The 25,665-nt window shown below is 35.5% G+C and overlaps 1 long non-coding RNA gene across 1 annotated transcript in view; it reads right to left on the bottom strand.

Moving 5' to 3' along the window:
* LOC122792459 overlaps nucleotides 1-25,665 on the bottom strand; it is a 39,716-nt gene that overhangs the window by 5,662 nt on the left and 8,389 nt on the right. Inside the window, exon 2 of the long non-coding RNA XR_006363311.1 lies at nucleotides 17,375-17,509. This is a non-coding gene — a long non-coding RNA (uncharacterized LOC122792459). The remainder of the gene's footprint in view (nucleotides 1-17,374; nucleotides 17,510-25,665) is intronic.

The raw sequence follows: 25,665 nt of genomic DNA on the forward strand, positions 1-25,665 counted from the left end.
ATACTTGCTACAGATTTACAAACCTAAAAAATCTGATGGACAGGACCTATAAAACTACTCACCTACCATTCAATGGAACAAGCTTCCTATGACCCTCAGAAACATACCTCAAGTCCACAAATTTAAGAAATCTCTTAAAGAATATCTAAACCAAACTGGATATGTCACTGTAACCACCCTACCTGAAGCTTTCTCACTTCTTTTCTTTTTCCTTCTCTCCTTCCTAACCCCTGTTTCTCCCTTTACTCTTTGCTATGCTTTGTTTGCTTGCCCACCTAACCTGCATCTTCACCCTAAGAGTCACTTTACTCTCCTCTTACTACTTATCCTCTTTACTTTTGATCTTAACCTATTAATAATAATTGTATAATGTCTGTTGATTTCATTTAGTAACTGATCAACTTATTGAATTTCATTATCTACTATTCTTTGTCTGTTCCACGTTTATGTTTTTCTTGACTCTTTTTTCATTAAGTTATAGGTTGCTAACCTTACTGTATTTTTACATTTAATGCAACGTGTATGTATAACTTATAGTTGTACTGTGGAGCTTTTCTCCCCGGGCCTCTGCTGAAAAAGAGCCTTGTCTCAGTTGGACTATCCTGGTCAATAAATGTAAAATAAATAAATAAATGCTAAAAGGTATGTACTGTGGTATTTACTCACTGTTCAAATTACATACATGGCAAAATAATCTAGTGTTTACAATCCTATACTAGCAGCGCTGCCAATCTGTGCTACAGCTGTAACTTTTTAACCATTGTGCAATGCACTGTGGCTCGCCCAAATATTACAAATTATCATATACATTTTTGATAAATAAACATCCCAGTAAGGTTATATACCACGCTGTAAAAGCAAACAATTTACAGGTTAATACACCACCTGCCAAACTTTATGCCGTGTTTTGCCTTTACTTCAGGTACTCTGAATATGCACACGGAAGGGACTTTACCTAATAACAGTTGTATTCTATCTATAAAATAATCTGCTTTCTTTCTAATCTGCTACAGATCATGCCAGTATGAAAGGAGCAGTTAGCGAACTAGACGTCAGAATTAACTTTTCAGTCATTTTGGAATTTCTAAGTACTTTCCATCAGTTACAAAATGCATGGAATCAATTGATCTCCCAATTGCATTGCCACACAAATGCAGTATTCTTACAATATCTGCTTGCAATAGCGAGCTATTCTTTTATGTCCTGATTCTCACCAACTGTATAGTAAGTTTTATGGTTTTTTTTTTCGAAATCAGAAATTTAAGGGCCACTTGGGAATTTATGACACCCCATTATTTTGCCCTGCAAACCAGTAAATTTTGAAGAATTCAGTATGGTTGAGAGGTATGGCTATATTACTAACAGCATATTAAAACTGTTTGGGTCCTGTATAGTTTCTGATGAGAAGCCATCAATAAAAGGGTCCTACAAGGGTCAGTCCTAGGTCCATTGTTGTTTTCTCTTTTTATTAATATCCTCTCTTGGGATCTGACACAAACAAATTGCATTTCATATGTAGATAGTTAGTCATTACAAAATAATCTAAGTACTAATCCACACTAAACAAAGGACTGCATGTTAATTTAAAATTTAAATGGAACTAGATTGCTAACAGAAACTAACATAAAATATATGAAAAATGGCAGTTATGGTACTCAAAACACCACAAAAAGTTAAGGAATACACAAAAAAAAATTATAATTACTGATCCAAAAGAAAACCAGCTACCCTGGACCACACAACAGAAACATAATCTAGGAATTATTATAGAACCAAACCTCTCTATATACTAATCCCAAATTGATAAAGTGTTTCTTAAACTACAGATCTCCTATAAAATATAAATATCACTGAAGCTAGGCATGATATAACAATAAATGTACTGCTCCCTAGGACTGGATATGGCATAAGCGGCCCACATTCTAGCATGAAATAACATTGGACAAAACGTAGTATACTACTGCATTAAAATCACTTCTGTCCACAACTACAATTAAACTCATACAAACCTAAGCTTGCACATTACTTTTAATGAGTGCTCATTATACTGGTTCTGGCTATCACAGTTATACTTATATTTCCCCTCTTAAAACCATAGCACCTCTTTGAAATACTTAAATGCAAGAAGCCTTGAATTAACATCATAATTAGTTGCGAGAATTCCATGTTCATGCATGATGTTATCACTACGTTTTGAACGTGAACCGCTTTTGCAATCAGAAATCACGAACACAGAATTCCCATGACTATTTATGATGTTATTTCAGAACTGCATTTAACTAGATGAAATACTTACATGCAGCAACAGCAAGCCCTGAAATAACATTATAAATAGTTGCGAGAATTCCATGTTAATGATGTTCCAATTGCAAAAGCTGCTTGTGTTCAAAATGTGGTGAAAAGCTAACTTATCAACACGTTTAGAATGCAAACAGCTTTTGCAATTGGAACATCACAAAGTAATGAAAAGTGAATTACTGCACCCCTTCTTACTATTTGCAACAGAGGCTGACCGGCGATCACACTCTTCACCCCCCCACCGTTAGTACACCTCTGATCTTTGTCACATTTTTCAGAAAATTCCAAGGTTGCAATTTTTAGGAATCAGATCAATATGTAATACACTCAGTGAATTTGAACAGGAAGCTGACACTTTATACCAGCATTTTAAATGAAGAGGCTATAGTGATTCTGCCATCAATTTGGAATACATGATTTCTAAAAATACTTACTTAAGACTCAGTGCAGACATCCAACAGGACAAGCTGCAGCAGATTGCAGAATTGTTTCCAATTCTTTTGCTGCACTTTCTATTAGGCTGGCAGATGTTTTTTTTTCTTTTTTACTTAGCTGAAAGTCAAGGAGGTAAATTTTCTCATCCTGGCAGCAGAAACGGTAGGGTGGCACTGGTCAGAACTTATAAGTTAAGTTAACTTAGTGTGCACAGCTCTGTTCTGCAAGCAGTCTGCCTGCTTCACAAAGCTGATTTCATCATGCATACCCCTGTATGCTGGCAATGCATGGTGACATCAGCCATAAATTTAAGGTTGTAGTAAAAAAAATAATAATAAAAAAAAATCAGGAATTTAAGGGGACACATGGGAATTCATGGCACCCCATTATTTTATCTTCAAAATCAGTAAATACTGAGGAATCCAGTACAGTTGAGAGGTATGTTATGTAATATAAAATGCAAATGTTCTTTATGATAAGATGAAAACAGTCAAGGTGAGGTTCACATGAGTATCACTGCTTCTTTTTCAATGCTTTCCCTTGACATTTCCCTATATAATATATATAAATGCCCTTTTTGACAGGAGGAAAAGACCCAAGGTAGAGTTCTTGTAAGTAGTACTGCTCATCATATATGTTTTTTCTGGGAAGCTTATGCAGCACTTAACATGGCCGATATATACGTAGTATGACTCATTTTGGCATCTCACAGTTGGCTATCAGGTGTACCTCTGATTATCTTCATATCCACAGAATCTGCTGGATCTACCTTGGCCTCCTTTGGGCTATATCCAACCCATGCACAGAACCAGTGAGGAGACTGAGGAATCTGGGATAGTGTCACGCTGCTGCCAGGGAGTGCTTTTCCTAGTTTATTTATTTATTTTATTTTATTTTTATTTTACATTTGTTGTCCGGTCTAGTCTAACTGGATACACGTCCATTTTCAGTAGAGGCCTGTGGAGATAAGCTCCAAACTATGCTAATATAACAATATTACAAAGAATGAATGGAAAGACAAAAAAAACATCAATTAAAACAATATGCATTATTTCTGTAGGTTAACATTGTAGAAAAGTCATGAAAAGAGTCATGGGTACACAGTTTAGTAATACAGCAGTTCTAGAAGCAAATGTCAAGGTTAAGGGGTTGACCTTTGACATGTAGAAGAGCAGGAAAAGTAAGATAGATTAGAATTGATTATTATAGCAATAACCCACACCTGGGTGTATGTAATGCTGGATTTACCCACGGTTGGTGTGGTTTGGTCATGAGGATGAAGCCCGAGTGGCCAAACAAAGACAACTGTGGGTAAATCCAGCATTACCCACACAAAGAAGTGGGTTATTGCTATTATACAATGACACTATTTAAGAAAAAAAATACTTACTTTTCTTAAATAATGGCATTGTATAATGCCTCCTTGCTGCCCTTCCGCAGCTGTCTGGTATTCTGCGGCAGTTCTGATGTACTGCTCATGCGTATGCTTACGCAGTACATCAGAGCTGTGGGTGGAAGCAACAGAGAAAGCAAGATCTCCATTGCTTTTTACAAACTGTCTCGCTATGTTAAACCCATTTAACATAGCGAGACAGTTTTAAAAAAGCAACGGAGAAAGCAAGATCTCCATTACTTTTTACACACTGTCTCACCATGTTAAAGGAGTTTAACATAGCAAGACAGCTTTAGAAAAAGCAACAGAGAATCTCCGTTGCTTTTTTAAAGCTGTCTCACTATATTAAACCCATTTAGCATAGTTAGACACCTTTAAAAAAGCAACGGAGATAGGAAGATCTCCGTTACTTTTTTTAAAGCTGTCTCACTATGTTAATCTCATTTAACATAGCGAGACAAAGCAACGGAGATCTTGCATTCTCCGTTGTTGTTGTTGTAAAAAAAAGAGTTATACTAATGGAAAAACTCAGGGCGATCGGACCTTTTTCCATTACTATAACTCTGATTTACAAAGTGCATGCTGACCAAACAGCATGCACATTTTGGAATATTAATGGGGGGGTCATATAATAGGTTTATTAGAATTATACACTCAAGTAAAACAGACAGAATACATTCAAAGCTGAAATAAAGGTTCCCTAGGCTTTGTACATTCTCACTCTGTCTTCAGTGGTTGACATGCAATGGACTCTGTACTGTCAGAGACACACCTACATGTTCACCTCAGCCAGACACCTGCCCACCTACATACAGCACTTTATGCAAGTCCCCAGCTACCACTAGGGATCATCACAATGGTCCACCTGAGAGTGTGCCCTGCCCCAACAGGATGGGCACTCCATATCCCTGCCTGTAGCATCAAGCATGCAAGCCAGTAATCAAATCTGGTCATCTGGGATGTGGTCATGGCTTTATTCCTCTAACATGGCTTAAGAGTTTAATATTAGTATGGGATTCCCTTAGTACTAATTATAACATGAATTGTGGTCACTCCACTGTCCAGAAAGTGTCAGTACAGGTTAAAAGATGAAGCTATAAATGTGTTACTATTATTAGTTTGAATAATATAAATGTGTGTGCTTGGCAGTATTCATGGGCAACCAAACTCCCTTGAGATTTTTGTCTCATATTTATTAAGAGTGAATTGGCTAGAATGTCGTTCACATTTTTTTTTCTTTTTTAGCAAGAGGTGGGAGACAAGAAATGTTTGCCTAATCTGAACATAAACCATCCCCCATAACATAATAACCTGCTGCCTAGGTTAGGTAACAGTGGAGTTATGTGAGCTGTGTGCAGTGCCTGAGGTACTACACTTATAATGAGAAGACCCCCGATTAAAAAAAAAATAGTTTACTTATTCTTCTGTCTTCTGCATGCATCTCAAGATGTGCTGTGTTTCTTTCTTATTTCAGCTTAACTGCTTCAGAGAGTAGATGTGAACAAAAGATTTCCTACATGTATTTCAGATTAGTCACTCGTGTCTTTTAAGCTTCTGTGCATGTTACATTTCAATGCTGATTCTTCACAGCACAATCCAAACTCCATATTATGGGCAGAGATAAAAGTCAACTATTTTCAGAAGTTTTAAAGTTTGTAGGTGACGATTATACAATACAGCATTTTATAGACTAAATCTATGCTCAGTATTAGTTAAATGGTCATTGGTAGGCAAGGCACAACAGCCATCAGCAACATATGAGAGCATTTACAATATAAGATAGAGACATTTAAGGAAAACATTTTCATATGTTCATTTGGCATTGCCAACCCTGCTGGTGTGGAGTGATTCAACACTAGATGAATCTACAGCATATATAATGTAGTTTTTGAACTATATAAGGGCAGGTGTGGGGGGCCAAATACCAAATAGAGTTCTAATACATAAGTTGGCTCTGCCCTTATCTCCCACAGACATTATTTCTAAATGACTGAACATCTCAAGAAAATAGCAGAAATGTATACATATTTTTAGCAACTGTACTCAGTTGTGCAGACCTCTGTTGTTTCTTACTCCACCGTGGTGCATTTAACTTTGGGTAGCCTGAAGACATCTGATGACCCTGGCAGTCAGTTTTTCAGATCTGTTATTTACTGAAATATGCAACATTAATGAACTGTAGACCCTATATCTTGGCTAACACACTGCCCACCTTGCTAGACTGGACATATTTACCATTTGCAATGAGGGGACAAATTGGTCCTACTAGAAGGCAGCAACACTCATCACATTTGGGTATAGATTCAAATAAACTTTCAGTAAGACAGAGAGTGATTTTTTTTTTCCTTGGGTTCTTTATATGAAGTGTTTTTTCTAACACTCCATTGATTTGTAAAGGTCCTTTATTATAGTCTCTCAGGCAGCATAAATTAAAATAGAGTGTTGTTCCTTCCATTAAAATATTGAGTGGAACTAGACAATATTGTCCATTGTCACAAAATCTTTTTGATTCTAGCCACGAAGCCCTTGTTATGGTGTATGAAGAAGAAGAAGAATATGAATAGAATTCTCTGAACTGCATTATGATAAAAGTATTAATATATGCTAATAATGTATAGTTGCTATGCTTAAACCATTAACGTCTGCAGATAACATGTTCTTGCTACTTATTTCCCTTGAGCAATTAGATGGGTAGATTTTGAATATTATCAGTGTGTATGGCAATTTTTTCAGTTATAACTTAAATGTTAATAAGTGAGCATGTTACCCAATATTAATTATAACTGGCAAGCAGGTTATTATTGAATGGGTATCCTGTGGGTCTTTGGGAGGTTCATGTTCTTGTGGCTGTTTTTGACCAAAATGGAAGCACTGGTGGGCTCAAATTTGGTGAAATATAGGCTACTTACCAATCTTTTAAAATGGGCACAGCTAGAAATTTCTTTTAGGGATAGCATTAATGCTAATAAAATAAATATTCTCCTTAGGATTTTTATCCTTTGCATATGCTACGAGTAAGGTTACTTTCTCAGTAGGTTAAGCTGATGAGATGGGCAGTGGTCATTTTTATGGAGTTAGTAAACATCCTGTGTTGCTCCTAACCTACCACTACAACCTTTTCATGACAGAGATGTCAACCTGCAAGATGTTTGGGTATATCATTTTAAACCAAGACTGGCTACAGACTTGTCTATAGGATTCCAGGCTCAAGGGACATTTGACCTCCTATTGCCTTCAATGATTAAGAAAGATAATGATCATGTCTTTAGGTGTCTAGCAGAGGCTGTGCTGTTATTGGCACTGATCTATTTCTCCAAAATTAAAGCAGTTCCTTCTAGTGATAAATTAAAAACTGCTTAGGTCAAGATGCAAACTGAAAGTTAATCATAATCAGAGATCACTTCCACCCCAGGTACCTTTAGAAATTTCTTTAAGACAAACTACCTACTCCTAATTGATACACTGACTAGTTTCAAATCTCCATCCAACCCACCAAATAGGCAGAACTGCACACCACCACACCATAGCATTATATAAATAGCTGCATAGATGTAGCTGTACCCCATAGGAACAAGTGCAGGGAAGACCCTTGAAATAAACCCACATGGTGGAAACATAATATCAACAAGCTTTATAATAAAAGGAAAAGATTTTTGACAAAAAGTAAAAATAGTAATTCCTGGAATGTTAGAGCCATGTCACTGAAATAAACAAACAATCAGAAGCTTAATAAAATCCACCAAAGCCAAGCTTGAGACTAAAATAGCTACCCAAGCCAGAGACACAAGGCATTTTTTAGTTATGTTCTTAATCTCAAAAGTGCAATGTAGCAAAGCACTTAGCTGATTGTAAATTATGTTACCTAAACTGAGGATGAAGACATTGTGAACCTACTGGACGATAAATTTAGCTCTAACTTTACCACTCTCCCTCTTCCCCATCTGTCTCTTAAGAAATACCTGAAACTGGTCTGCCCCCAGCTATCACACAACAACAAGTCCAAAAAGTGCTATCAAAAGGTAAAAAACACTGCATTGATGGGTCCTGACACTAACCCTGAATGCATCTTAAATAGCATGACGCATGATTTAGCCACAATCCTAACAACACTTTCCACATCAGCCTGCCTAGAGGTTTTGTACCAAGTGAATGTAGAACAGCTATAGTCATTCCCCAGCATAAGGGAAGACCATAGACTCAGGCAATTAAAGACCCAGAAGTCTGACTAGCTTCATATGCAAAGGCATGGAAATACTTATCATGGAATTAATCAATCAGGATATAGGGAACATCCAAACAGTGGACCCATCTCAGTTTGGATTTGCCGAGGGCAGGACTTTCTTACTTAGCCTGATGGATTTTTTGTAAAGGTCAGCAAAGCAATGGATGAAGGTAAAATGGCAAAGACCGCATACCTTGAGCTAGTCAAAGCTTTTGACATAATTCCCCATGCAGGCATAGTAAAAAAGCTTAATAAACTGGGAATAAACCTCTATGTCATCCACTGGGTTGCCCACTGGATCACAGATAGGACTCAGGAAATCAAAATAGGAGAAGTTATCTCCTCAAAAAGACCAGTTACCAGTGGAGTCCAAATTTTCTGAAGTAAAAGCCAATACCAAAGGGCTCTTACTGATTAAGTTTGCAGGTGTCTGCAACCTAAAACCAGTCATCAAATCCCAAAATGGCTTAGCCATCCTGCAGGAAAATTTGTCCGAAATAAATAACTGGTGCCAAAATCATGAGCTGAAACTAAATGGCAAAAAATGCATTTTTGTATCCCTTGGAATGTCATGCATGCCCTGAAATTACGACATTAACAATACAAACATAAGAGTTGACCCAGTTGTTTGGAATTTGGGAAAATTCCTGCATAGTGACCTAACGTTTGACCAGCATGTGCCATTTGTTGTAAGAAATTCCTTCTATACTGCACAGCTTATAAAAATGGGATTGTGTCTGGATCTAGGGATGTTATTGCCCCATTTACTCAGCCCTCATTAGTCCACTCATTGAATATAATGCCCCCTTTGGCATGTATTTGTCCAGACACATGCAACAACCAGAATCCCCACTGAGATACCTTACTGAAAGGATACAAGGCCTAAACAACATGTCCTACATGGACTTATTCAAAGCCCTATCATTATACAAGGCATCCTCTGACCCAGTACTCATGGTTTTACTCCACATAAGCAAATCAAGTGGCATTGGAAGTACTAGGTCTGGGCATCTAAACCTCTTCTACAATATCAGCAGAAAGGTTTAGATATGCCGGTATATCTTGAAGAGGATATAACTGTTCCAGAACAGACTCCCCATCCACATGAAACAAAGTTCATCTCTGTCCATATTTAAGGACAACTTGGATCTATGGATGGGAAACAGAAAACTTACCCCAGGACTGGCCTTGTACTACTAATGTGCAGAGACATCTTCTAAATGTTTTATACAATGCATGGGATCCCCTCACATTATCTATCATATGATCCCAGTTATTCTTATTAGGAGTAATATATAATTATCAATCATGGGATGGGTAAGGCTAATCTCTAATGAAATGGGATAGGTTAATTCAAGCACAAAATGGGGAAATTGGTTAGGCTTAAAATGTCCCATAAGGACAAGTAGCCTAGTACTTACCTATGATCCTATGAACGTATAACATAGGACAGCCCATGTTATACAATCCTGCAAGTAAAGCTATGTGTGAGTCAGGAAGACTCCAGTTTACCTAAATCAAAATGGCCCAGCCTAGTTTGATGTCAATGACTTATTGGAAGAAGTAATTTCAAGTTGCTTCTTGTTTGAAAGTTTACCAACTCAGAGTTACCTTGCAGTCATTCTTCCCCATATGCATGTACTTTATGATGTACTTTATGATTGGTGATTGGGACTATCAAATCCCAGTAATTAATCTACAGTTCATACATTGTATACCAAAATTAGACAAATGTGTAGTCATTTCCTTGTATCTCCTCGTCAATGAGTGATGAAATCTTACTGTGGAACCATGGATTGACTAGTGACCTAGAAATCACCAAAGAGCATGACAGTGAGCAGACTATACCAGCTTACCTGCCCAGTGAAGGGGAAAGGAAAATTGGACCACTGCAGTTCTGACACCCAGTGGAAGGCAGATGTCACAGCAACTGCAGGTTGAGGTCCTGGATATGAGGCTCCATCATGTAGCACAATGATGTTATGTAGCTGGAAAATTGATTCAGGAACATAAACACACATATCCATAGGTATTACCTTCTCAATGCTGATGTCAGACTACCACGTGAACATGGACAACAAAAGATTTGATCACTGTTTAGATAATGGCCCTTTATAGCTGGCTTACAACTAAGAAGAAATAAATTGCCTGGTTATGTCACATGATGGCTAATGTTCAGAAGAAAATTGACAAAAAATTACTTAGAAAATGGTTAAGAAATTATATAACCCACTGTGAGGTCTAATGGCTTAATGGAATCAATAATTAGATAATTCCACTGATTGCACTGTACACCCTGACACACTCAGTGTGACCATGCTATTTCTCATTTACTTCACTCATCTGTTTAATTTGATCTCTAATAATTCAGTTTCTTTATCATTTTTGCTTACTGAAATGTCTTATTGATAAAGCACATTGATTGCACAGTGACAATCATCTAGAGCCAAACAAGGAAAATGTGGTAGTCAACACTAAGTCCATAAAGGTACATAAAGCATTAATATTGCTATTGGATAACTCATTTCCATCTGTAAAGTCTCTGAAAGTGGTGAGTATGAATCCATGCAGTATAACTGTGTATTAATCTGTAACATCTATCTTCACAAACAAAATAATTATTCAGCAAAGACCAGATTGTACAACTGACTCAAAAGTGTCAACAATCTCTAATAAAACAATGTACAGAAAGAATAAATCAATTAATCATTTCCATAACAAATAAAGTTAATGGGGCTGTCTTTGAACCACCAACCACCATAACAGGTCTAAATAGATGTTCAGTCACATAGCAGTGTCAATGGTACAACAAGTAACTCAATTGCCTTGGTGATACAAGGCCAGAAAGTTGTGGGTTCTATTCCTATGCCAGGTGACTGTGTTGCTAATACTGCAGTGCAGCAGTAGGGGGGGGGGGGGGGCTGCAATCCTGAGTGTGTTACCCTCTGATGAGATGCTAAACCAAGGTCAATCTGTATAGCTCAGATGGATGCAAAAGAATGTAGAGCATCTATAAAAATAATAGGGAAGTTTAATGATGCCCTGGCTGAATTCCCCCTAGTAGCAGAGATGCCAGCTCAGCTCTCTCCTGAAAAGAGGCCAAAAACCTGGTCAGTTTATGGAAATGTTTTATGGATTTTGAAAACAAAACTAAATACTGTTGAAATTTATGGAAATTTAGTTCATAAAAGCATACTATTCATACTATTCACATGTAGAATTAAAATCTTCCAAGTAGCCAAGCAGAATGAAGTCCCTCTGTTATAATTGGTGGTTCATTGTCGATGGACATGTATAAAACCATTCTGTCATCTTCTGAACTAATTGAGAAGACTTCCTGGGGACTTTGATTGGTAAAACAAGATTTGGAATTCTGAACAGCAATGCTATTGATCCCAACAACGGCACCGTTTCATTGCTTAATTTATTCGCTGTTTACCCATAGGATGTGCTGTGCCATTAGAGTATGCTTCCTTGTTTGTAATAATCTTTTTTTTATTTTCTTTCATGGATAGTAGTGTTATACTTCTACAACTTAATAAAAGCTTTGCTCCATTTTCAACTTTAATAAATCATTACTGTTTAATAATGTCTTAATTTAATTTCTTTACATCATAGGTTCATAGGTAGGTACTAGGCTATCGGCCCTGGGGCCTATACAAGCCCAGCCAAAAAGGTACCCTGGCTTTTGCCACCCAAGAAAATTATTTTCCTATGCCACTGTCGAGCAGAGCCACAGAGGTGATCCCGGGGTGAATTTCCTATTTCCCATCCAATCATCAAAATTCTTCTAGAAGAGTGCTAATGAGGAGCTTTGTTTGATATAGATAGGTAGTTTATTCCAGAGTATGGGAAGTCTCTGGGACAGGAATCTATCCCTCCAGCATGTTCTTTTTATTGTGGTGACAAGGTTTAGGTCCCTAGAGCATGTAGCTTGGAGGAATTGGGATTTCTTTATGTGGAGCATGTCCAACAGCTCTGGGTTTAACATAGCTTTGTATGTTAGACAGAGATCACCTCTGAGTAGGCGATATGCGACGGAGTAAAGCTGGAGATTTTTGAGACGGTCTGTGTAGGGCATCTGTTTGAGGCTGGTAATCCTCTTTGTGAGGTATTTCTGTGGCCGTTCCAGTTGTTGTAGATGTCATGTGAGGTACATACCAAAAGGGGCATTGTACTCTATAATGGGTCTAATGAGTGATGAGTTGAGGGGAACAATGACCTCTTTTTTTTCTGGATGAGAAACCTTTTGTGATGAGGTGTGCCACATAGAAGGATTTCCTGACTACTGTGGCAATGTGATTATCAAAGGAGAGACTACTGTCTACCTGTGTCCCAAGGTCTCTTATCGCACTACTACCGCCTATGTTGTAGTTCATGGGTAGAGAGTTTTTACCAAAGGGGATGACAGTGCACTTTTTGGCATTGAGCTTGAGGCCATGGCTTTGACACCAGGCATCTGTCTCAGTGAGGCCCTTTTGTAGGATGTCCACATTGTTAGGAGTTTCGATTATGGCTCCTAGTTTGCAGTCATCTGTGAACTTCGTTAGCCAAAGACCTTCTGTGTTAGCCTGTACTTCAGAGAAGTAGATACCAAACAGGAGAGGACCCAGGGCTGAACCCTGTGGTACTCCACTTGTCACTGGTCTGAAGTTGGATTTGGAGTCTGCTACTTTCACAGTGTGGGTTCTGTCAGTGAGCCAGTTGGCAACCCATCTTGTGACATAGGGATTTATACCTAGTTTAGTGAGTTTATCTATAATTCCAGAGTGGGGGATGGTGTTGAAAGCCTTGGCAAGATCTAGATAGGCTGAGTGAACCACCTTACCCTTGTCTACAGCTTTGGTGACTGCGTCAAAGAAGTCTATCAGGTTTAGGAGACATGATCTGCATTTTACAAACCCAAACTGGGTGGGGTCCAGAGTTTGGAGATTACCAATGTCTTGGTTTATAAGTTCCATGATGATATGTTCCATGGCCTTGCAGACCAGGCTCATCAGGCTAATGGGGTGGTAGTTCCTGGGGTCCGTGGTGGCTCCCCCCTTGTGGAGTGGGATAACCGTTGCTGTGCACCATTCAGCAGGCACAAAGCCTGAGGTGAGGTTATGAATGAACATGGTACTTAGGTGGGGTGCCAGTTCATTCTGTAGTCTGTGTAGAACGCAGCCTGGGATGTTGTCTGGTACAATGGATGCTGTGTTCTTGGCTTTGGAGAGTGTGGTTTTTACCTGTGCAGCCGTGATTACATGAACTTTGCATTCTTCTGGTATAGAGATGGGCTCTTTAGGGGGTGAGAGGGGGTAAAGTTATCATCATTTAAAGTCCTTATGAATGTCAAAATCAAAGAGATTTGACAATAGGATATACTGCCAGTCATGCCAGGGAAAAACTGGGCAGTGGATGTATGACTTGTGTCAGCACAGCTAGCTGGAATTTTGTGAATAATTATGTCATTTGTATATCAAACTGATCTGTACAGTTGCTTATGCTGAAAATGTATTTGTGACCTTTGCTTGTGTCAATTGTGTTAAAATGTATCAACAGTACACCCTGCTGAAATGAATATATACATGTATTATAGTATCTAAATTAAATGTATATGTTTTAATAGAGGATACTAGCACATCAATGGTCAACCAGCTGGCTTATTTTAAGAAAAATAAGGGACATGTAAATGAACTGTTAAATCATTGAACAGCACACTACAGCACTGAGTAGGCCTGGAGATGGTAGGTCTGGGACCAGTCATTTATCTATTAGCTTTTGTAAAGAAGGGGAGGAAGTGTAAATGTTTCTGGCTCCTACACATTGGCATGAAAGCTCTAATTGTGTATTGTAGCAATCTGCTAAAGTCCTGTCTCAAACTTCAAAAGGAGATTTTGTGGGAACCTAGAGTCAGGTGATCAGATGAGGTCATTCTGCAAGTCATCTCGGATATTATATTTTACAGGGATTAACCTCAGAAGTTAGAATATTCTGTTTGAGAGCCTGACTAGAAAGACTGCTTACGTATTTCATCTTGCCTTGTCCAAGTAAGTTATTAGAGAGTAGTAAATTCTCTTAGATTCAGTCAGGAATATAGTGAAGCTTATTTTACAGATTGTTTTTCTGTCCATCAACGTTGTTTTCAATATTATTTGTGATTTCAATTCTGTAGTTTACTGTGAATATATATTCAGTATTTTCATGTACTTTTATTATTTATTAATAAATATATTTAATACTTTTAATGTGGCTAGTTATTGTAGAGAGTATCTAACCTTTGAGAGTACTTATATTTATTTGGTGACAATGTGTGGGCCACTCCAGAAGGCCTAGCCATCTTGGTGAACTACTATCATTTGTGTTAGCATTAATAATACACAGTATAATTGGACACCCTTTGTTAAGAGCCTTAAAATAGTTGATTGTGATGTGTCTGGTGGTAGTGATAATGATAACTACCTTATACTCTTGGTAGAAGGTGGCACAATAGGAAAACCTGTGCCAGCCTTTTCCAGGTGTATGTGTGTGTGTGAAAATGAAATCTGTCAGTGTGTGTGTGTGTGTGTGTGTGTGTGTGTGTGTGTGTGTGTGTGTGTGTGTGTGTGTGTGTGTTGTGTGTCAGCAAATTGGAGCAGACTTGGTTTGGACACTTGGCTGAGGACCTAAACCTACAGCTGTACCAGTGGAGAGTCTTACTGGGGATGTAGAGGAAGACAGATATGGAGGGTCTATATTAGATTGTGGAAATGGCATTACAGCAAATGCTGTTTCGATGACACATAAAGAGTGAAATGCTGAAACAGCGAAACCCCAGGTCACTGATTTTTTTCCTAGGGGAAAAAATTGGTAGACCAACAAATCAAAACACACCAGTTAATACCCCCTCACACACCCCCTAACTAAATATACCAACTCTGTGATTGCACTACAGTGGACTACAGGGCAATGTCACACCTCAGGCCAAGCAATTTTTTTTTTCCCTAGGAAAAAAATCACTGACCTGAGCTTTTGCTGTTTGAGCATTTTGCTATTTATGTGTCATTGAAACTGCATTTGCTGTAATGCCATTTTGACAATCTAATATAGACCCAATATAGAGACATCCATACCTTGGCTGAGTGTGTTCCCTATGTGCTCTTAAGAGAGTCTATCCATTTGTATTCTAACCGCACATCCCTCTCCAGTGTCAGTGGTGAGGATTCAGGCTCCTTGATTACTGGCCCAGCATGGGGACAACACATATTGATGCCCATCACATATTGTTAGCAGTGGTGCTTAAGAAAACTACATCTTGATGGTGGCTAAGATACCAAGTAGTTAGCAGCATAACATTTTTGCTCAGTCTCTGTTCAGTTTTTCTGACATGATTATTTATTTCTAAACTAAAGAAACTGTCTTCAAAATATCTTTTATACAACAATAAGTAAGGCTTGAAGAGAATCCAGCAAGAAAATCAGTTTTGAAGACTTTATATTGATTTTATCTTGTCAGACTTTTTTAGTCAAGTGTAGCCATGAGTCATCTGAAAGTTTTCTCACAGGAACATGGGGGTGAAGAACGAAGTACAGTCTCTTGTGACTAGCATACAAAAAATATCAGTTAAAATAGACAAACTGGACAGTAAAATGGACACCTTAAAGCAAGAAAATAAGAAACAAAGTAATCTACTAAATTAAATAATCAAGAAACATTAAAATCAAATCACTTATATGGTGGAATCACTGAATGATGTAGATGGCAGATTAAAGGAAAATGAATGTCAAGCTGAATTTCTGTTGAAGCAGACCATTTTTCTTCTGGAAAAGTTTGATGATCTTGAGAGCAGATCCAGAGAAATAATATAAGAATATATGCTGTCCCTGAAAAGGAAGACAGTATATAACATTTTACATTTCCTAAATGCTTGACTCCCAAAAATCTTGAACTTGCCAGATTCACATTCTTTTGGAAATGAAAGCGCACATAGATCTCTTTCAAACAATATTACAACAAATCCATCTACTCCAAGATCTAAAACTGTCAAATTCCTCTCTACAAGACTTGGTCTTAAAAACAGCTTGGTCTAACTCTCCAGTAACTTCTAATGGGAAAAAAACATTATGTTTGATAATGACTATTCTTCATTAATTTCCAAAAGAAAAGCCTGCATCCCATTAATTAAAAAAGTCTCAAGAAATCAAATATTAAGGCTCAAATCAGATTCCCAGCAAAAATCAGGATTTTATTATCCAAATGTTAAAAGACATTTAATTCACTGGACTATACTCAGAAAATAACCGTTTAGATGAACAAGAAGAAATGGACTGCTCTTTAGTGAACTTAAAAAGAAGCACAGTAAAAATGTATGGACAACAAAAGGAAATAGCAAAACATTTAAAGGAAAGCAATAAAGACTTCTCTTTCTTTTTGGATTTCTATTTATCTTTGTAAGCATGCTATGCTATAATATACAACAGCTATAGAAGAACATCAGATTTTCTCAGGTAAAGCCCTTTTACTAAATTAATGAAACAAGTTTAACAGCAATGACACAAATTAGTACAGCAACATATGTCTTCATATTTTAATAATATTCCAGTAAATCATTTTATAAACTATAGTGATATATTAAGTAAGATAGTTGCCTATTAAATATACACTAAAGGCAAAAGTCACATATTCACTCTGCTATCAGTATGCTGAGGTGTCTTTAATTAAAGACAATGACAGAAATGAAAGTAAACTTTATTTCATGCATAAAACAATAAACAAATGTGTATATAATTTTAAATAATGTTCTAAGTAATGCAGGTGCTTTGCTTTCTTGTCAGTGTTAATAAACTAGTTAAATTATGTAAACAGTATGATTCTTTGGCATAAAACTCAAATCTAAATGATTTAAGACAACGTAGACTTGTTTGACAATCATTTCATGGTTTAGAAACAACCTTAAAGTGCTTCATTATGGCCATTAATGTTTTCAAATGTATAAGCAGTCATGAGTGTTGTTATAACCTTAGAAAACATTTAAACAGCATTTCCCACTTAAAAAGTCATTTTACCTTGTTCCGTGGTTTAAACAAAGTCGCGAGCTGTACATGACAGGAGAAGAAGTACTGAAGCTGTGCAAATATGCAGAAGCACCAGGAAGCTGAGGATGACCTTTGAACTTAAAAAGGCAGCTTCAAAATGGAAAACTGCAATGAAAAGGTGGAAAACAGCTGTAAAGTAAATATATGGAACTCTCTTCATTTAAAAGTGAGATACATACAGTTTTAAATTAAAGAATACTGTTTAAAAGCTTTGAATGGTATTTAAAGTGCATTTTATTGTAAAGCTTAACAGAATGGCAATAATATCTGATAGCTGCTGTGTTAAAGCAGACATAAAAGTATTTAAAGGGCAACACACACTTAAAATATTGTAAAGAAACCTACATTTTTTCCGCTAATATATTATCCACAGAGAGAGTATTACTTGGTTAAAAGCAAATAACAAGAATTATGTTAAGCATACCTAATTTAATTTAGTGTTGCTCATTTATTAAAATTATATTTTTGTAATTTATTGGAAGATACATAAAGGCATTTAAAATGAATAAATGTTGACAGCATGCTTAAATGAATATAGATATTAATATAATACATGAAAATTCACAATAATGAATGTTTAAAGAAACTATTAAATGGACATTAATTTTGCGAATAGTAATTAATATGTACTAGCTTTCATTGGTAAAACTAACAAGTGGTTTTCAAATTATTGATACAAGGAAATAAGGGGTTTAATGTAATATAATTTAAAGTAGATTAATGTACACTGGTACTTTATATATGCTCTTAACTGCAATATGTCACTAAGGTTAGAATGTTCTAAAAAAATGTCACTGACTACATCTGAGATCAGAAAGATATATGCAAATTATATATTTTACGTATGATTATATTTTACCAGCATATATACTACTTATGATTTGAGCGGATTACACTAATGATATAATGTTTAGTTAATAAGGTATGTGCTAAAACTTTCAAATGAACATACTATATATGAATATTATAGAGAGAGGTAGGAAATAAATGGAATTCCAATAAAGATACATTATAGCATGAACTATAATAATGACTCTGGAACACCTAAAATATTTAATTGTATAAGTTAATTATCAAACGGACATTATTCTCAGTAAATAGCAATATTAAGGTGATTAGGTTAATTTAATTGTATCGTAACTTCATTACCCTAGTGGAAAATAAATATAATTTGATTTATTAGTTATTAGAAGCTTTAGAAATCTCCAGATTCGTATCATACTTATGGGCACATATAGTACGTTACTTCAGGATATCTAATGTAATATAAATAATCGTGACTATTGAATGAGTATAAACTGATTTATATAAATATTAGTAGATAAAATAAATTGAATAATGTAAATATATATATATATATATATATATATATATATAGATAGATAGATAGATATAGATATATAGATAGATATAGATATAGATATAGTTAATTTGAAAAGCATACATATTTGTTTAATAGTTAATACTATACTATTATGTTTATAGAAAAATTAATTTTATTTGATATTTCACTGATAGAATTGTTTTATTTGATAGCCAATGACTTTAGGTTGTATGGACTCATTTTAAGTATTTAATTGTTTGGGAGTTGGTATAATGGCTAATATGTTTGCCTTGTAAACACAAGGTACAGAGTTTGATTCTTAGGGGGGGAGTTTGTCATAATGGTTAAGGTATTTACTTTACAGACACAAGTTGCAGGGTTTGATTCACATATGGCGTAACTGGCTAGGCTTAAAATGGCCCACAAGGACATTTAGCCTAGTACTGATCTATGAAACTTTGAACCTATGAACTGTTGCTGGAGGAAAGCATTATGGATTAATATAAATTAATGAATGGGTAATCTTTAGAGGTAAAAGTAGAAGAAAGGATAGGAAACTATTAAGGGATGATAGAGGGTGGTTTGAATTAATATTTCATCAAACCAGGAATGATACATTCCATTTTGGGGTTGTAAATACTTTTATAAATATATTGCTGTTGAATAGTTTTAACTTTTTTTGTCCATAGCAAAATGTGTTAAACATAAATACAGTGAAATACTTCAAAACTATTATTTAATTTTGAAAGATCTACTACAGTTCAGAAATGGCAATATTTAAGTAAATCTCATTGAATATAAATGACTTAAATAATCTCAAGAAGAGAGGTAGTTTATTGAAATATCTTAAAATATATAAAGCCAATATAGTATTTTTACAAGAAACACAGATTAGAAAAGACATTGACAAACTGACAAATAAAGAATATTCAATACTTGTGTATTCACATTATAATTCTAAGATGAGAGGCACTATAATACTTTGGAAGAAATCACTGATTATGCTTAAAGTAATTGATTTCTACACTAACAAAAATGGTATAATGGGATTAGTTGTGCTTGTGCTAGAAAGGAAAGTATGCACATTTATTAATATCTGTTGGATTCCTGGAATTGGTTCTAAAAGTAGCAAAACATATCTAAATATTATAGCTCTATATGCAAGAGGTGAAATCCTATTGGCCGGAGGTTCCAAGTGTACATTGTTAGAAAAAGATACAACAAAAGATGAAAAACCTAAAATAATAGCTGCTGCTAAACAACTAAACAATTTAACTTGTACAATGAATCTTAAAGATATACAAGTGCAAAAATTGGCAAATACTTTGAAGTTTACTCACTATTCATGTAGATTTGGTGCCCAAACAAATACACATAAAGTGGTTGCATCTAATGGATTATATTTGAAAGTAGAAGAAGTATTAATAACATCTTGCTCTTTGTCTGACCATAGTGCTATTACTTCGAGAACTAAAAGAACAAATAAAAAGTTTTAAAAATAATAAGGCGTCTGGACTAGATGGTTTGATTTCTAAAATATATAAATATACAAAATAATTCCAGATAATATCCTAGAACTTTTAATAAATGCATTTGATGAAATTAGAAGTTCATTAAATATACCACCTTCATGGAAATTATCATTGATGTCTCCTGTCTTGAAAAGAGACAAAGACCCTAAGTTATGTACTTCCTATCATCCTATTTCCTTGTTAGATATAGACTATAAAACTTTAATGGCTATTCTGGCAAAAAGATTAAATAATATAATATCAAAAATAATTAATGAGGATTGAACTGGCTTTATTTTAGGAAGAAACATGCAAGGTAACATCATTAGACTTTTATCTTTAATAGATATTGCCAATACAAGTTAAAAAGAACTATCAATACTGAGTCTAGACATTGATAAAGTCTTTGATTCAATTAACTGGACATGTCTGCAAAAATACTTACATTTTTCTTCAAGATTTATAGAGATAATAATGAAACTATATAATAACACCTTTTCTCTTGTTAAAATTGGACCATTTATCTCTAGCTCTTTTAAAATACTAAAAGGAACAAAACAAGGATGCCCATTATATCCATTATTGTTCACCTTATTGATAGAACCCTTTGCCATGTATATAATAATAATGAAATAAAAGTGTTTTTCTATTAGTGATAATTTTAATTCTAAAATTCAAATATTTGCAGATAACATTTTGTTAACAGCTAGTAATATGGAATCTTCATTAAAAACATTACTAATTCAATAAAATGCTTTGAGAAAATCTCTGATCTAAAATTTAATCATAATAAAACAGAAACATTATTAACAAATAAGACAGTAACCTCCACTTTAACAAATTTCAAAGAATATAATTGGGAAAATAAACAAATTAAGTATTTAGGAATCAATATAAAAGCCAAATGGAAGGAGTCATTAGTATTAAATTATAAAAATTTAGTTAATGCATAGCAAAACTAGTTTAGAGCTGGAATAAAATGTACTTTTCAATAGAAGACAGACTTATATTAATAAAAATTATAATTGTCTTATAATTTTGTTATATTTTGCTCAATCATTACTGTCTTACTACTCTCTAAAAATCAATAAAAGCTTAGATTCTATAGTATTAACATTTTTGTGGTAACCTCAAAAGCCAAGAATATCTTATGATTGGCATATAAAAAGTTTGGAAGGTAATGGTATTGGATTCCCTAATATTGATCTTTACATTAAATCTGCTATTTTAGACATTGTGAGTCTTTGGCTAAATTCATAATGCAGTTTAAGTTGGAAATTTCTACATGAAGAAATTCTAACTTCAAATGCTATAGCTGAAATAAAATTAAATGTTCCATCAAACATTAATAGAACATATTGTGTTCTAAAATACTATTGTATAATTAATAGAAATACCAGTGTTTACACTTTTGGTATTAATCATATATTAAATGTGTAGATCAGTGTGTGTGATATACATTTAAGAGGTGTTCCAGTGAGTCAGCACATACATATAAGTACTGAGCATGAACAAGCAAGAGTGCCATTTTGAGAGAGCAGCCAGAGTGTGAGCATGCAAGTATGTAGTCAGTTAGTTAGATAGTTTGTTTAAGATTAATGCTCCTGCCATCCATCCTGATGTATCTGTATACAATAAACTACTTAAATGAACACCCAAGCCTTAACTTCTTCTTAATGCACATAAAAAGAGTGACATTGTGTCAGAATGGGATCCAGAGTCAGAGCCATGAGGCAACTAGTTAAGGTTGGAGGAATATATAGGAGTGGATCATCCCTACTACTCAAACGACACAGAAAACAGGTGAGAAACAAATTCCAGGTACTAAAACTTGTTTAAATTATTTTTTTTTTGCTACAAATATAAAACAAAGCACTTATTAAACAAACTGTCTGAAAATGCGGCATATTGATAAAAATATTCGAAATAATCATGAAAACGTTTGAAGCAATATCCAAATCACATAAAATGTACAAAAAAGGGAAAATGACTGTATTTTTTGCTATGTGCTATTTTTTCATATTAACTAAAGCTATTCAAAATATCCGATGTGCAAGGTGTTTGCAAGTGTGTGCAGTATTACAGCAGTTATTTCACAAAGTACAGTTATTTCAAAGAAAATTTTGCAACGTACAGTTATTGCAAGGAATATTTCGCAGAGTACAGAATTTCGAAGAGTTTATTGTGCATTTGTTTTTATTGCAAGTACCTGATGGTTGTGAATGTCCGTACATAATTACAGAAGCCATTTTCCATTGTTTTACTATAATCTATGGACATGGCAGAATGTTTTTATCGACCACACTGCTTGTGTTTGTTAACAATATTGCAGAAAATTGAAGAGTGTTTGAGCAGGAATACGATATTTTGATATAGGTTGCTTTTTCTGACAAAGACGCATGTACAAAGGCTTTTATTCTAGTCAATTTAACTGGTTCAGAGGCCATTGAAAGAGAGCATTCATTTGTGTATGCACCTGCTGTGTTTGCAGGGGAGGGGGAAGACCATCATCTAGTGGTACCGGCTAAAACAAGGAGAGACCCTGAATGCTTAAAATGTAAATTTAGAGAAACGTGAAAGCCCCAAGCAAACATTACAATGGAAAGGCACTTATTTTACAAAAGCATTCAAATGCCTATTGAAACTTTTGCAGCATATATAACTAACTTGAGAAATAAGGCTAAAATGTGCAGATTTGGTAATTTGAGAGATGAGATGATAAAAGCCAGGCTTGTGTATGGTATAATAATGACATTGTGAGAAATATTTTCCTTTGAGACAATGATTTGACATTAAATAAGGCCATTGAGATTTGTCAGATATACGAGCTTACAGAAAAACATACAAGTATGCTTACAAATGAGAATAGCTGTTGAAGGTACATTGATAAAGCTCATGTTGATAGTTAAAAGAAACAAGCCAAAGCACATGGCAGCCACTGCAGGTCCTGTAAGAGTCCCTGGGAAACCCTGAGTCTTTCCAGCAAATTCCAGGGCATGTTCAGTGAAGCATAAGAGTGAATAAGCAAAGTCAAAACATGTGCCCCCATCCAGCTTCATACTCAACAGTTGTAATTGTGGTGGAAATCACAAACCAAAAAGAGAAAAGTGCTTAACTTTTGGTTAACAGTGTCATTCTTACAATAAGTGGAATTGTTTCAAGAGGCTTTGTAAATCAAATAAGACACATTATTTTATTAAAAGAGGACATTCCAAGAGGCAAGTTGATCAATTAGAAAGCTGCGACTCTACTTTATATGTTGATGGTGTGTCTGTGCTTGGTGAAACAGTCAATGCAGTAGATTTGTGGGCAAAGAATGAAACTTTTTGTACTATTTGGATTAATGGGAGTCCTGTAGACCTCAAAGTAGTTACTGGCTCAAAGTACAATGTTATGTCAGCAGAAACATTAGATGGAGTAAAAGCTGCAAAACTTGATTTGACAAAGTGAGCAAAACTTGTTGCTTATGGTGGTGAAGAGATTCATATAAGAATACTCAGTAGTTATCTCATGTTACACTGCTGGGAACAGCTATGACTTGTAATTTTTCATAGTCAAGAGACATGTGCAGTCATTGGTGGTATTCAGAGACAGTTTGAAAATAGGACTGATTTCACTTAATGAATTGATTCACCATGTAAGCTTGATTGGCAACAGCTTAAATTTCACCCAAGCTATTTTTTTCTGAATATGCTGAAATTTTTGCAGGCAAACTAGGCAAACTTCCAGTTGTGTACTCTATGAAGTTAGATCCAGAGGCCAGCCCAGTTACCAGATCAGCACAGAAAGGTCCAGTAGCTATGCAGAATAGAGTCAAAGCCAACCTAGTCAAAATGGTGCAGCAAGGAGTAGTTTGCCCAGCAGAAGAATCTACTTAATGGGTATCTTCTATGGTAGTAGTTCATAAGAAAATCTCAGCTGATATCAGGATATGTATTGATCCAAGAGACTTGAGCAAAGCATTAAAAAGACCTCATCATCCAATGTGTACAGTCAAAGAGGTTGCTACCCTTATGCCAAACATCATTGTTTTTTTTTTCTGTCTTAGATGTAAAGAGTTCCTTTTGGCAAATTTTGCTTGTTTGAAAATTTTCACGGTTAAGAAAATTTGGTACACCATTTGGAAGATACAGATTTCTGAGAATGTCATTTGGGATAAATTCTGCCAGTGAAGTCTTTCAGCGTGTGATGGAGCAAATTTTTTGGGCTATCCATGTTCTATTAAAGTAGATGATATTTTAGTAGGAGGCAATGGTGAAGCTGAACATAACAGAAACCTCAAGAAAGTTCTGGAAAAGGCACATGAACTGAATCCTAAGCTGAGTCCTCAGAAGTGCAAATTCAGGCTATGAGAAGTTACTTATATTGGTCACTTGTTTATCAGTTCAGGCTTATGACCAGATCCTTCAAAGCAAACAACAATTCTTGAGATGTCAGTTCCAGGCAATGTTCAAGCCCTACATCATTGCCGTGGCATGGTCAACTATCTAGGCAAGCTCATTGCAGATTTAATCCAACTTAAAGCACCGCTCAGAGAGCTGACATACAAAGATGTAATTTGGTCATGGTCAGAACAGCACCAAATTCTATTTGATGTCCTGAAACAGAAAATTGCTAACCCATAAACTCTCAGCTACTATGATGTTCACAAACCAGTTACTCTTTTGTGTGATACTTTTAAGTTTGTTCTAGATGCAGTCATTCTTCAAGAGGGTAGACTATTTGATTTGTGAAAAGTTTGTGTCAAGGGCCAAGAATGGAATTCAGACAAAATCAGAAGCATTAGTCACCAGTGTCCAAACCAGTGTTATAGCATCTTGCCTGTGACAAAGACTTTAGTTCTTAGAGTGACTTGCCCAATGTTCCTGTTTCAGAGAACATTCTGTCAGCAATCACCATTCCTGAAAAAATCCCTGAAACTCCTCAAGCAGACAATTCCCCAGTGATTGCTCTGTTGCTAAACCCAGTCTTAACTATTAAGTCATGAGATCAGGTTGCATCTCCAAACCTAGTTCCAGATACATGGCAACCTGGACATGACTGCTGTTTTTCTTTATTAGTGTCTGTATAACTGCATGCTTTTTGAAATGTCATTGTTTATATGAGACAGCTCAGTAAAGAGGGAGGATGTAGATCAGTGTGTGTGATATACCTTTAAGAAGCTTTCCAGTGAGTCAGCACATGCATATAAGTACTGAGCACATGCAAGCAACACTGCCATTTTGAGTGAGCAGACAGAGTGTGAGCATGCAAGTATGTAGTCAGCTAGTTAAATAGTTCATTTAAGTTTAATGTTCCTGCCATCCATCCTGATGTATTTGTATACAATAAACTACTTAAACAAACACCCAAGCCTCAACTTCTTCTTAATACTCGTAAAAAGAAAGACAAAATGTTTTCAAAACAGTAATTGATAGTAATTATTT

Source organism: Protopterus annectens, chromosome 1.part2 (assembly GCF_019279795.1).
Source record: "Protopterus annectens isolate FY-2018-M chromosome 1.part2, PAN1.0, whole genome shotgun sequence".
Lineage (NCBI taxonomy): Eukaryota > Metazoa > Chordata > Ceratodontiformes > Protopteridae > Protopterus > Protopterus annectens.